This window comes from Pteropus vampyrus, unplaced genomic scaffold (genome assembly GCF_000151845.1).
Source record: "Pteropus vampyrus isolate Shadow unplaced genomic scaffold, Pvam_2.0 Scaffold112, whole genome shotgun sequence".
NCBI lineage: Eukaryota > Metazoa > Chordata > Mammalia > Chiroptera > Pteropodidae > Pteropus > Pteropus vampyrus.
The window spans coordinates 2,683,848-2,699,446 of NW_011888893.1; the positions used below are offsets into that span (position 1 = coordinate 2,683,848).

At 36.7% G+C, this 15,599-nt stretch overlaps 1 protein-coding gene across 1 annotated transcript in view; it reads left to right on the forward strand.

The window, feature by feature from the left end:
• The window catches only part of CNTNAP2 (contactin associated protein like 2), a 1,200,002-nt gene that overhangs the window by 940,320 nt on the left and 244,083 nt on the right, over window positions 1-15,599 (forward strand). The window lies entirely within an intron of this gene.

A 15,599-nucleotide genomic window follows, 5' to 3' on the forward strand; every position in this document is an offset into this window, starting at 1 on the left:
AGCTGGAACTATATACCCTTAAAATACTGCCACTGATATGAAGTATCTAAATACTTAAATTTATAGCCACGGACAATAGAATGGTGGTTGCCAGGGGCTGAGGGGAGGGGAAAATGAGGAGTAGTTACCTGACTTCTTAAATCTCAGTATTCCCTTTGGCTCCTATTCTAAGTGCATTGGCGACCTATCACTCTGCCTAATTTGATGCAGCCTTGGTTCTGGAAGTGCTGTGTCCTACCTGACTTTGGAGACCCTGCTCTTGCCTGCAGCCAGCTTCTTCTATCTTAGCTCTATGTGCCCCCCGTTCTCCTTTACCCATTCTGTTTCATGCCCACTTGTAACTGCTCCACCCAGCTTACCTCTTTGCTGCTCTTCCCCGGCTCTAGAGCGCCCCGCCTCTTGAGTGTTCATGCTGTGCTCCTGGCCTCGCTGATTGGTCCCCTCTTGTTCCGGGCTAGATGACCTCATCTCTTTTCAGCATCTTCAGAATGACTGCATAGATCATATTGCACACATCCATCTCCCCAAAAAATTAATGGCTGTAGTCACTGTGTATTGAAACCTGCTTAAAACCCCACTTTATATTCTAGGAAATAGGAAACTGAATGAATTTAAACCAAGAACAACCTCAAAAATGTCATGTTTCCCTGCCCAATATGTAGGAATCTTGGTCTCCAGCACATTGCTGTTTATATATCATACAAATTTTCTATAAATTATTACTGAGAATTATATGCAAATTAAATGTTCTCTAGACAAATCTAAATATCAGCTTCAATTCAAGACTTTACCTGCTAAAAGCATCTATTTATAGTTTAATACTATATCTCTGACATTTTGACATGATACATATTCCATCAGCCTGATACTTTGCCACCTCCCAGTGAGTCACAGTGTCACTAACTCAAAATTAAACATGTTGCTAAACCACTTTACAGCCCTTGCAAAGCAAATAAAGGCTGTTTGACAATTACCCCAGGAAGGCAAATCATCAGCACACCTCTGATTCCCTTATTATTAACCATTATAAAATCATGTGCTGTGATAAATGTACCTAACAAAGATACTGATTTTACAAGATTTCCCAAGAAGAAAACACATATATTTGACATAAGAAACCCACAGGGGGCCCCTCCATTTTCTTTTGTGTCTTCAATTTGCTGGAAGCTACTCCTTGTATGGTGCTGGCTTTCACTTGTCAAGCTAAGCTTTGATTACTGAGTTATGGAAAAATCATTGCCCATTGCCTTAACTGTAATAGTAAAAGATGTCTTACAAAGGAAAGGAATCATTTTTTTTTTTTTTTGGCTGCTTTGTAGTTAAAAGACTATTTTTAACCCAAACCTTCCTCTTTCTTTCCCTATTTTCCCTTTCATTCTGTTTAATTGCCAGTTGGACAAATAAGAAGGCACCTGATGAGTATCAGATTGTGCCTCCGAACGCCCTTAGTGGTTTTGTTTGTTCTGTTTTGTTTCTTCGTACCACTGAGACTACTGTGCTGAGCATTCTTTTCTTTGCTCGAATTATCTTATGTAATCATTCTCCACCAGTATCCTTTTGACAGACCAAATAAGCACTTATTTTGAATGCCCAAAGCTAATTTTCTAGAGAATTTTCTAAATATATTCATAACCCCTGTGGTTGTACAGGGGAGTATATTTGACTGTTTGGTGGCATATTTGACTTTATAATTCATAAGGTATTTTTTGTCTTCTATATGGTTAAAGGTTTCACTTGAACGTGCCACAGAGACATGAAAATGCCCCATGGTAAGCTTGTTACATTTTTAAAAATCAAACCAAACAAACAGAAAGCCTAAGGTGACAGCACGGTAAAAATAAAAAGAACACAAGCTTTAATTCTGTGAGTATCCGAGTTCAACTCTGCCTTGGCTAACTAAAGCATACTAGTTATGTAGTTAGGTGAGTAGGTGAGAAAGTCAAGCTTCAGTGTTCTCATTTATAAAGCAAGAGCTAAATAGTAGCCCAAACTTATTGAGTGTCCACTGTGGCACTGTGCTGAGTGCTTTACCTGTACCACCTCCTTTGTTCCCCATAACTTTCTTACTGACATTTTATAGGAAAAAGAAACAGAGTCACAGAACAGTTTAGCAGTTGTTCTCAAGGATACACAGCTAGTAAGTGGCAGGGCCAGGATTTTGAATAAGGCAGTCTGTCTCCAGAGTCTGTTTTAACTACTAGACAAAGCTCCCTCTCTAAAAACTTTGCAATTAAATAAGTTATCAGGTGAAAGTTCATCTCACTATGCCTGGCAAATTGTAAGTGTTCGCAAGAGTTTATGTCCTCCTTAAAAACAGATGATAGCAATAATTACACTATAAGAATATTCTTTGTATCATTTAATATGTATTCAAAAGGTCATCACAAAGGTGCAAAAATAGGATCAAAACATTATGATTGTCAAATTCCTTTTATTGAGTGCTTATTATATACATTTTCTTATTTAACTTTCAATAATACCTACCAAGTGGGTATTATCATCATATCTGCATTATAGACAAGGACACTGAGGTTCAGAGCCATATAGCTAGCAAGTGGCAGACACAGAAACCCATGATAATCTAACTGCTGCACTATATTACATCACAGTTGATCAGAAGGATAATGATTTAGTCTAATGACTTAGGCTACTGCAACAGCTTATTAATTTGGGGCCACCTGGAAAGTCCCCTCTCCCCTCTGGACATCAGAGTCCTAATCTAGACACCAGTGTCTCCTTCTTCTATGACGACCATAGTAAGGCATCACCATAAAGTAATTTGTGATACCAATTTTTGTAAATGTATCAGTGGTTTCACATAGAACAAATTGTTTAAGGAAAATTTAAAGAATCAAGAACTGGTCTCTAAATTAGGCATAGTTTGGTAAATAAAATCAGTTTATTCTCTTGAGGGCATTTAATTCTATTATATAAATATTAACTTAGGACCTGCAAGTGCATAATGGCACTTTATTAGGTCACAGGGATGGTCTGGGGTTGTAAGAGACATGCTCTCTCCCGATAAGAAGCTTAGAAGGACAAAGGAGACTTACAACATAAACACTTGAGTATTAAATAATGTGTTGAATAACTATGAATTGTGTAGTTCCAAAAATACTTCCTTTAGGAGGAAAGCAGACTGGCATGATGCTTGAAGACACTGTGGAAAATGTGGGACTTACTTTGGAAGGAGAAAACATTCTAGCTGGAGAGAATCATCAGAACAGTAAAGAGATAGACCTGATTGAACCAAAAGATTCATATTATGGGAAATGGGAAATAGTCGTAGAAACTTGAGAAGAAATGTTCTCAGTTACTTACCTAAGGGTTTGCATCTTCTAATTAGACATTTTTTAAATTTCTATCACTTGAAAATACCCATTTGTTATGTCTTGTTATCCTGGGCATATCCAGAATTACACGTGATTCCCAGTGTTCTGGCTGCACCTCATCTCTATTTCCTTCTCCAGAAAGTGTCGTATCGACGAGTGAGAACAGTCACACTGTTAGGTAACTGCTCTGATTTATTAAAGTTGATCATTGGAGGCCTTAATACTTATTAGTAATCAAGTTCTTGTGAGCCACATCACCACCAGTGAAGCCAGCATTCCCTTCACCAGACCCCTGGAGCCAGGAGAGGCGGGGAGGACAAGGCTGGTTAGGCAGCTGCTCCTGCTGCCATCAGGGCAGAAGGGATGGACCAAGGTAGCAACAGTGGACTAGAAAGGAAACAAAATGATTCAAGGGACATTTTAAAGGAAGAATTAATTTCAACAAATATTTATTGAGTGATTGGCATATTTACAAAACCATCATATACACTACAGGGACTGCAAGGAAGGGGGAGTCAGAAACAGCAGTAATGCGAGCCTGAGCTTACCAGATAACCCAGCACGTTAGCAGTTTATATGTCGTAGGACTGAAAAATAAGATGGACCCAATTTGTTAGGTGAAATATGTTTGATACTATTGTACTCATAAAATCACCAACCATAAAAATAATTTACATTAATGACAGTGATATGCTATTAGAAATAGTTTATATGTAAAAATATATAAGCAATAGATTGTAATCAAAAAAGATATTGTATTAGTGGGCAAGACCCTTTCTCTCCTCTATTACTGCCCTTCAGTATCAGTTACCCAAACATAGCACTTGATTTTTAATTTACCAAAGGAAGTGTAAAATTTGTTTTATTAATGAGCATTGGTAGTAGTACACACATATATAAATTATTCATCTAATTACATGTAGATAAGCAGTTGGGCCCCATGCTACCCATGCCTACCCTCCATGTAACCAAGCTGTCTCAATCTCGTTTCCTTTTGATTCTTCAGCTCATGTAATATGATAACTGTTTGCTGTTGATCATAAATTACAGTTCTCATTATTTGCAGGAGTTATTATCTATGGAGTCACCACAAACATTGAATTAGCTAATACTGAACCGTTGCTCCTAAAGGGTTAGGTTCTTATGACCCTGTGTCACAACACTTTGATCAGCCCATCAATACATAATGTTTTATGTGTTATTTCTGTCTTAACGCATTTTATTTAATGTACATCTTTTATTCATTAACATCGAACTCCTAGCCAGTAGCACAACAACTCACACCTGAACAAAACACATGTATTTTCTCCATAAGACATATAGAGCCTTCTTGCACTGAGGGACACTAGAGAGCACTATGCTTGGGGGCCATTTTAAATATCAAAATCAGCAACAAAAATCATAAAAATGCGTGAAAATATGGCACTAAATAGACTGTGGACGGGACATCTGTTTGTAGTATAGTGTGAGATGTGAGAAGAGGCCGAGCACAGCCTCGTCCCACCTCTGGGAACATGTGCATCAAGCAGCTCACAGTTGTTGCCGTTGGGCGCACGCACAGGTCTGTGAAGAGCCATAAAGACGCCGAGCACCGACTAGGAGGTTACGGATTTTAGCAAGTAGGCAGATTTGCAAATATGGAATCCACAGACTGATTAAGATCAAACGGAACAACCTTTAAACAAAAATAAAAGCCACAGTTCAGCTCAGGATTGGTGGTAGAAAGCAGCTGACATTTACTGAGCACCTGCTAGAGCCGAGTGCCTTCCACTCAACAGCACCTTGGCCAGGGACCCAGAGAGTGTGTTTTGATATGGTTGCCATCACTTGGGAAAACATCATTTCTGTATTAAGTTGGCCTGTGTTTTTTGTTTTTTGGTTTTTTTTCTCAATAGGTGACCATATTAGAGTGTTTGGCACCAAAATAAACAGAAACGAGAGTACTTAGAACTGGCGGAACTTCGTTGTAAGTAGCCATACAGAAGACACACAGTGTGTTTCATTGTGTGTTTTTTAAGATTGCCATTGAAATGAAAGCACAACTTTGCACTGGCTAATGTTAAAATGAAATGCAAAACTATCATAACTAAAACAGTACATCACTAGTGTAAGAAAAGACAGAAGGATCACTGGAACTGATTATAATTGTCAAAATACTATTTACATAAGAATTAGTACGTACCAATGCTAGCAATTCAAATTAATGGGAAAAGAAGGCAGATCATGCTAAGAAAATTTTAAGATTGTTTTTAAAAAATTAAGTTTCTAGCTCACTTTAGATGCTAAAATAAATTCCAAGAAATTAAGAACTCAATGATTATGGGAAAAGGATAAATAGAAAAGTGATACTAAAAATAATATTTTTCTGACCTTAAATGAAAAAAAATCCTTGTGTGCATAAAGAGAAAGGAAAATTGGTAGATATGACTATATAACAATTAAAATTTCATTTAAATAAAAAGATCAAATTAATGCAAAACAAACTGAAAAAATATATTGACATAAAAGCCATATGCATAATGCATTTAAAAATTAACTTTTAAAAATCAACTAGAAAAAGTAAAATATAATGAACAACCAAGTCATAAAAGATCTACAATTGTTCAGTAAATGTGCAAAAAATTTTTGAAGTGTTTTTCAATCTCAGAAAGACAGGACAGACAAAAAAAAGAATACAATACTTTATCATTTCTCAAATTGGTTAGATTTTGTTTTTGTTTAGCGATGGGGCTGACAAGCAATTTAGCAAAATAGATCAATATCTTTAAAATCTTTGTAATTCTTGAACAAGGATTTTCACTTCTAAAATCATATCCCAAGGAAACAATTATATCTCACACATATTTTTTATAGATTGTTCATCCAAAAGTTATATATCATTGTGAAAAATATGAATTAATATCTGCCCCCCAAAAGAAATAAATAATTAAAAACATTTAATTCTAGACATATAATGGTATTTACTAAAAATAAATCTCCTAAAAATGTTTCTGAAGACTATATGGACACACGTTAATGGTATAATTTTAATAAGTCATGGTAGAAAACTGATACATTAGTGTCTCAGTTTTACAATTGTGTATTTTTACATGTATTTACATGAAGCTGGGAAGGAACATAATGAAAATATTTCTTGTCATTGAGTTTATGGGAAATTTATATTTTCTTTATGGTTTTTTGTGTATTACAAATATTATAAAGTTCACATTATTAATATACTTTAAACATTTGGATCTTAACCACCTCTTTTTATTAATTTGCAATTTGACCTTTTTTAATTTGGTAAATTTAAGTTTTTCAGATGATCAAACTGAATATTTAACATTCTATAGATTAATGTATTATTAAATCTTTTTTTTTTCCTGGTAATACTGTTCTTTTAAATACTGGCATATCATCTCAGGTATGGCTGTGCCTATTCAAAACCAAAAATCCTGCCAATTTTATAAAAAATTGAACTCCTTATTTGTATTTTTGTATGTAATGTGATAAATGTTTTGACTGCACTTCATCTGCTTTGGCTATAGATAGATGACAGAAGAGGACACTGATTAAATGACCAACCAATAAATATAGGAAAAAATCTGGGACATTTTTTGTTTTTATTGTTACTTTTTATAACCATTATGCTTGTGAGTTATTTATAGCATTCCTATAAAGAATATTTTCAGTCAAGTCTCAGGTCTTGCTTTCAAAGGATGTATTGTTTCGTTTTTATCATTCCAAGTTTTATGATGTGTTGAGATTACAGGATGAAAGATCAATTTTATGGGTTCTCAAATAATTATGAATTTTCTTTAAAAACAGTGACGGCTAAAACAGGTGTTGTGACTGGCTGCTCTGTGGTGAGATGCAGCAGGGCAGATGAGGAAAAGGGCTGAGCCAGGTGGCGGGAGGGGCGGGCAGGAGTCTTCAACCCCTATTCTTATTAGCCCTGGGGCCGTGGACAGTTTCTCGGAGCCAGCGCTGCTTCATATATAAAATCAGAGTGAGTTCAGTAGGTCTGTGTCTAGAAATCTGGTTTAATCACGAAACAGGACTAGAGTACATGGTGCTTAAAGAATTTATAAACATGACTTCTCTCACTGGCCCCTTGTTTTACAGAGCTGGATAATAAATGTTAGAATTTTACAATTAAAAGGAGACTAGAGTGTCAGGCATTCTGAGTTGCTGATAGATGATGTGTATGTTAGCCTTAGGAATCACTGGCAAATTTTTGGAAAATAAGCCTATGTTCTCTAACTACAACTTTACTAGAGTAGAGAGACCAACCCCCTTCCTGTAAGAAATGGCCTGGATCCATTCCAGGATGTATCCATGTGGTCAGTAAGATCCATAGTTCTATGCTGATCATACCCTGAGCAAACTTTCAAAAGTAGATCTGAACAATTGCAAACCATGGACAGAAACAACGTCAGTAAACTCAAGTAATGCATGGTCTTGAGCCATGTAGCATCCAGGTAAGCCTGCTAAGATTATTTACATGCAAATATACTGCCAAATATATAACTGAATAGATGACTTTCATGATCTTACTGGATTTTAAGGAACTGGTTCTCGTAGGCTATCTGTCCAAGATAATTCTTTGAAATTTTAATATTAATTTAGATATTCATCCCAGTGGTAACTGATTATTATCTTTTGAAGCCACTTTGGGTTGGAGCCAGTAAAAATCCTCTCCCATAGCTTACTCCAGGAACTTGTTTTTCCATTTTCTGTGGCAGGAGGCTATGTATCCACGTCATCTAAAAGGAGAGGCAATGACAACAGCGGATCAAGCCAGATTTCTTGCATTCGAGTGCAGTCTGTCACCAAATTTGTAACCTCCAGCAATTTTTCATTATTATACTGCTCCACTTTCTCACCTATAGAAGAGAATAATGATAGCACTTATCTTCTAAGAAATTAGTGTCACAGTGCCTAGTAATATCTAGGCTACATCTATTATATTTCTAAAAGCAAAGTATAAATTGTAATCCTATTTTACACCATTCAAAACTGTTTGCTGATCTACAAGAAGACCGTTTGAGCAAGACTTTCAATTCTTGAAGTTATTCCATTGCAGTTGAAACAAAAAGCATCATTAGAGGGGTGGGGGTCCATGAACAGCTTTGCCCTTCTCATTCCCATCATCTTTTTCCAAAAGAAATAGTCAGAAGCAGTTCCTCATATTTAGGTCACCTTGTTTTTATAACGTAGCCTTGATGACCTGAGTGCAACCAGGGCTCCGAGTTCATTCCTTTAGGCAGCTCCGTGTGGTTTGGCATGTAGCCTCATGAGAACTCTGCCTAACAGAAAGTTCTGTACTGATTAGCAGAGAATCTGATCCAATCCAACCTTCTCTCCGTGACTTTTCATAAAAGACATGCAGAGTTTGTAGCATTTTACAGTGCACTCTGTTCATTTAAAAATTTTGGTATACCCGCTGAGGCGAGAGGGGCTTTGGAGGAGAGAGCGAGAAAACAGAATTTGCCTTTGTGGGAAGTTTCTTCTGTCATTCCACTTGTTGTGGAAATTTTGTGTTTCACAGGGTGACTTGATATCGTCAGTTTCCAGGATGTGTTCTGGTCAGCACTGCCCAAAAGGCATGCAGATTTCTGTCTACAGGCCAAATAGGCAGTAACTTCATTTGGGAAATTCTTTGACCCTTTAAAGTGCATTTCTCTTAGAACGTAGCTTCGCTGGCATTGATGTTGCATTTTTAATAGTGTGAACCTTTTATATATGTGATAACACTGGACTCTCCCTGAGTGGGGCAAACTTCCTGAAATTCTGAATAAACCCAGAGTAGCACGTCTGCCGACCTGACTCAGTGTTTTTCTGCAAGATGCTCACTGAGCATATGCCCCCCAAATGGAGATGGGACAGAGACAGGCTTTGCGGCCCCTCCCTCTGCATCCCATAGAGCAAGCTTTCTGCAGAGCTGAGTGCAGTCCTATATCTTTGGACAGTGTGGTTCCTAAACAAAAACAGCCATGCACCGGCTGCCCGTCTGAACATAACATTGATCTGTGTGTACCGAAGTGTGATCACTCGCGTTGGCGTCCTTGACAGATAGTAGGATGTGGTGCCTTAAGGGCGATTTAAGAGCTCTCCAGGGCAAGTTTAGCTTTTCTCAGTTTTCCAGTTTTGCACCAACTTTAGAACCTAACCATGTTAGTTTTGATTCATGTTAGCTTTAAATACACTGGAATTAAAAGCTCAGACTTTATAGCCAAACTGCCCTGGGTTTGAATCCAGCTTGCATCCCATGCTTGCATGGCTTTAGGAAAGTTGCCCGGCTTTTCTAGGTCCCCATTTTCTCATCTGTCTCTGATTGGTGTGAACCTCGCAAAGCTCTCAGTGCAGTCTCCCCATGCAGCGAGAGGCACTGTGGTTGTTAGCATTGTTGAGAAGTTAAGAGATTCACAGAGAAGAGGCAGAATCCTAAGCCCTGAGGCAGTATTGTTCAGGAGGAATCAGAAGCCATGAGGTGGTGAGCAGGGGATTAAATCAGTAGTTGAGAGCTGCTGGGTAGTCCGGGTCCCATGAGGACTAATTATTCAGGAGCTTGGACAGTCTGCACGCGGATAACATATCAGCAGGAAATAGAGACTACTTGATAAAACTTTTAGCAGTTCTGGTGTCAAAAGATCCTAACATGGTGTTGCATTTAATTCGAAGCTTTTAATCAGCCTGAGAGGAAGTCCAGGTAAAAGAACAGTGATAATACAGTCCCCTTTTAACCTGGATTATTATTAGATTCAAATATGTTTATGAATATGAAGCAATTTTGAAATGATGAAGCCCTATATGAATGTAAGATAGTAGCAGATTAGAAATATTAATAACATTTTAAGTCAGGGCTAATTATTTAGGAACATGAATAATAGAGAAGAAAAAGACTATGAGTGTGACTGTGCCTCCTACCCTCAGTTAAAATTTACTGAAAGAACTAAAAGTTATGAGATCCATTATTATTAACCATTGTATATCTCCGTTGTCTTAAAAGTGTGGCCTAGAGGACAAGCTTGAGTTTTAGAGTTAAATTAACCTTGGCTGTAAATCATAATTCTGCCACTCACTGGCTGTGTGACCTTGAAGAAGTTATATAACTTCTCTAGGCCTCAAAGTACATATGGTAAAATTCCAGAGATGCTCACTTAATTAGATAATATTTAATTCAAAACCAGAATGGGGGAAGAAATGGAATAAGAAAACAAACAAAAATAATTAATTCCAAAAGTAGGAAGAAAAGCAAAAAAAATTCATAGAAAGTCAGGAAAAAGAAAAAAATGTGAAATAGTAGAAAAAAGTTCTCTCTCTCTCTCTCTCTCTCTCTATATATATATATATGTAGACAGATAGATAGATATAGATAGATACACGCACACATACATCACATCGTTGGACTAAATATACTGGCTAAAATAATTTGTCACATTAAATTAAAAAGAAACTAAATGTTCTTTATGACACACATAAAATAAGAGGACTCAAAGGCTAAATGTAAAAGGATGAAAAGATATATAATGGGCAAATAATAAATGAAAGAAAAACTGCATAACTAAAATAATATCCGATAATATAGACTTTAAGACAAAAGCCTTCTTAGGGATAGAGAGGGTCACTAAATTATGATAAAATATTCAATTTGCCTCAAAAACATAGCAAAAAAATTAAATAGCAATTCTACACTTGAATGCACCAAGCAAAATACTTCAAAATAAAGAAGGCAAAAATTGACAGAAATACATGGAGAATTTGGTAAGTCCAATATTTTGCATACTAATTTCAAAGCTAATAATTTTAAGCACATGAAAGTAAATAAACATAGAGATTTCAAAGCATAATTAACAAACTTGATTTAATAAAGTCTAAACAAAAAAAGAACACATATTCTAAGATATAAATGAAATATTTATAGCACTTTATTATTTTCAAGAAAGGAAAACTTTAAATACTTGGAACTCAGTGATAATAAATAATTCCATATAAAAATTTATGAGTTACAACGTAACAGTGTAGTTATAGTTTATTTTATACTTTAAATGCTCAAATTAAAAATTAATCAAGCTGGAAACTAATAATTAAATGCAAATAAACTAAAAGGAGATAATATAAGAGCCGAGATTAATGAACTAGAACTTGAAGACCAGAATTCAAAGGACCAACATAGAAGTTAGTTCCTTAAAAATAGAGAAACCTCTAACACAATTGACTAAGAAAAAAAAAGATCACAAATCAACAATACAGAAAATGAAAATAAGAAATACTTATAAGCAGCAGAGATTTTAAATAACAGAATACCATAAACAAATTTTGCTGATACATTTGGAAACTTAGACAAAATGGACAAATTCCTAGTATGATATATGTATGTTAGAAAACTATTATCTTGGTTTTTGAAAGACATTTTCGTTAGTTATAGAATTTTAAGTTGACAGTTTATTTTTTCCCTTTCTCTACTTTAAAATGTTGCTCCATTGTCTTCAGGCTTGCATTGTTTCCTACAAGAAATCTGCTGTTATTCCTATCTTTGTTCCTTTTTGTACAATTGTATTATTTTTCTCTGGCTGCTTTGCTTGGCATGTGCTTATGATGTACCTCGGTGTATTTTATGATTTGGGGGGGATTTTGGGGGGTGTGGGGAGGCTAGGGTTTATTATTCCTCTTGGATCCATACTTTTAATGTTCTTATCTATTCTATCATTTATGGCTTTTTTGAATCTCCTTCTATTAATTGACTTTTCTTCTTAAGGATTTTATTTTTCTACTTCTTTTCATGCCTAGCAATATTTTATTGAATGCTGGTGTGAATTTCCCCTTGTTAGGTGTAGATATTTTTACATTTCTACAATCTTCTGGAGCTTTATTCTGGGATGCAGTTAACTTACTTGAAAACAGTTGATCTTTCTGAGACTTGCTTTTAAACTTTGTGAGATGGAGCCAGAACAGCCTTTACTGAGAGCTACTTTTTGCTCCATTATTGATGCAGTTTCCTTTTGAGTACTCTACCTGACACCCTTAAATTACAAAGTATTTCACTCTGGCAGGAACGTGGCTTTGTATAAACTCAAAGATTGTTTCCTCAGCTCCTCTCAGGTCACCATTCCCCCTGGTCAAAGTAGTTGTTTTCTTATGTGCATGAGCTTATTTGTGCTCAGCTGAAGACTCAGGGGAGAACCTCTGCTGAAGCTTTCTGTGCAGTTCTCTTCTCTTGGAGGTTCTGCCCTGAGAACCCTAGACTTCTCAGCCTCCCTAGACTACCAGCTGTCTCTCTAAATATGAGTACCGGTCAGGGTCCGGAATCGCCCTGCGCTGCACTGAGGGCTAGGATAGCTTGCCAGGCAGTAAGCTGGGGCACTTGTTGGGCTCACATCATTTGTGTGTCATCTCTCAAACATAACTGTCCTGTACTGTGTAGGGAAGGAAAATTAATTTTCCTTCTACCCTTCTTAGTTCTTAGTTGAAACCCTCCCCCTGTCATAAAAGACAGATTAACATGAGAAAAAAACAAACAAGTTTTATAAACATATATACCTCATGTATATATGGAAGATCCCCAGAAAAACTGAGTAACTCCTCAAAATGGCTCAAGCCACCACCTTAAATACAATTTTCAGCTAAAGACAAAAGAAATGTGAGGAAGGTGAGGGGAGGAAACGTTTAGTAAGCAAAGTTGCCCTGCGATGCAGGTAAGACTCAGATGAAAAACAGTATCTCGGCTGATAGCTCTCCTACTGGTACAGGCCCGCTTTCTAATGTAGATTTCCTATATGAAAGGGTAACTTCTACTCTGTTTTCAGAGCCTCTGTGTCTGCAGTTTCTTAAAATCATCAGTTCAAAACAATTCTTATGCCAAAGAGCCCTATTTTACGGTGACATATTCTGCTTCCCTTCAACTATCTAATGTCCAGTGTCTGAAAACTGCTGTTCTACTTTTTTTCCAGTTTTTTTAGTTGTTTCAGACCAAGGAAGCCAGGTCCCTTTTACTCTGTCTTGGCTAGAAGCAGAAGTTTTTAAATATTGTGATTTTTCAATGTTGTCATCTAATTAAAATGTGAAATTTTGTAAGGGAAAATTCTGCTGTCTAAACTGGGCCTCTAATAGAGAACTCAGTGAAAAACAGGAGATTTTAAAGTCCTTGCACTAAAAATTGGATCGTAAGTGCTCTTTCACTCATTATGTGCCAACCACTATTCTAGGTACTTTATAGATAAGCTTATTTATCTAACATCTGTGAAGTAGGTTGTTATCATCCTGGTAAACAAAAACCTTCAAGGCCTAAAGTTTTCTCTGAAAGGAAAGCTTTATTGAGCCATATGCTAGCCAGAAAAAGGACCAGGTCCTGGAGCCTGCAATTTAAACCACCAGCAGCAGGGCTGGATGGAGAAGACAAACACGCCTGTCATCCTGGGACTGACGGAGCTCTTTTACACAGTGGTTTGGAGAAGAAAGACGTAAGATGTTTTGAGAGAATTTATATTTGGCTATGACTGAAAGGTGCAGGGACAGTCCTGGGTAGGTGCACAGTCTGTGAGGAAGGGTGTCTGCCGCTTCAGATCAGTGTGGGCAACAGTCTGGAAAGTTCACGTGTAAGTGGGATGTGGTTGCATCTGGTGGTCAGTTCTTCGCTCCAGATAATTATAGAAATAACCACCTGGAAGTTAACGCAAAGCTTCAGCATACATTCAGGAATGTGAGCTGTTGTCTGTTGATTTCATCCTGCAGCTATTAACCAGTTAACCCTCTCGTCTCTTCCTTCCGTCCTCCAGCCTCTATAACTTAACTTAGGACATCTCAGAATTTTTCCTTGTTAATCTACATTTTACAGATAAAGAAACAGGTTAAGCAAATTGCTCAAGATCCCATAGCTAGAAAATGCCACAACTCAGATTTAAATCCAGCTTCCTTAACTACTTTGTTATGCTCCTAAGAATATCAGTTTTATCAAGTTTAGTTCTCTTTTTTTAAGCCCACAATATATTAAAAAGAGAATTGTAGATGCTGAGATAAAGTTTTTCATTTGAATAATACCCTAACACCAAAACAATTTTTGTCTTGGACTGCACTATACAAATGTTACCTGGTAGCGGTCAACTTATATGGAAAAATTCTTATTCCTGAGCAATGCCAGATAAATAAATTAGGAATTCTTTTTAAATGTTATTAAATAACCCTCTCATATCCCAGTGTTCCCAAAGCAAAGCATTGAAAAATCTTAAACTTGTTTTTTTTTCCCCAAAATTCTCCCCTCAATGACTAAAGTAGAATTCGGCCCCTTCTATTTTAAAAGAAAAGTATTTTCTAACAATGTTTATTGCTAGCTTCTCATGGATCCAATGTAGAACATCTTTTTTGATGACTTCTCACTCTTCCCCAAATGTATCTCAATTTTATTAGAATAAGAGTGAATTTCTTCTCATCATACGTCATCAGGAGAATCTCACTGCTGTTTAGAATGTGGATGAAACATTTAGTGCGCCAGGGCAGCAGGAGGGAAAAGTAGTGTTAGTGTCTTAACGGAAATGAGGATCATCTGTGAGTACTTTTTAGAGTCAGGAAGTCCCTACAGGACACACAGGCCACGTTGCCTTTGAGCGTCATCAGCAAACCTCCTAAGAGGAAAAGAGTAATACTGTTAACATCATTTCTCAAGGAATGAATTGCAGATTTCGATTCTTTTCCTATAAATACCTGGTGCAAACTCCTCTGCAATTTCTGTTGTCAATAAGTTTTATAAATGCTGTACACAAGTCTTTAATTCACTACTGCCAGCTTAAGGCTTATTTATTTTTTTGAAAAAGAAGCCGGAGAAGTCATTTGAAAATTCACGGGTAGTTCACTCTTCAGGGTCGCAGAGTGCTCCTGGAATAGCTAGAAAAACCTCTGAGAGATGGCACACTGCCCCTTCCTTCATAACAAACAGCTTTGTTTATTCATCATCTAAACTTTGTATTAGTTAACGGAGTAAACAATTATCTTCCTATTCAAATGACAGTAACTTGTGATATTGCCCCCTCCTCACTTATTTACTGGCACAGCCAGCTTTGTAATTGTTTTTCAGGATTTCCTCCCATCCCCTTTCCCACCTTCACCTCTGAGTTCTGGAAATAATAAAAACACTTTAAAACTCCAAGTAATGGAAATCTTCCAAGAGTTTAGCTGAAGTTAGTCGCATCACCTTCCCAAATTAATGGTAACTCATTCGATATGTGTCTAATGCAAGGCTTGGCAGACTTTTTCTGTAAAGAGTCAGGTAGTAAATATTTAAGGCTTTGTAGG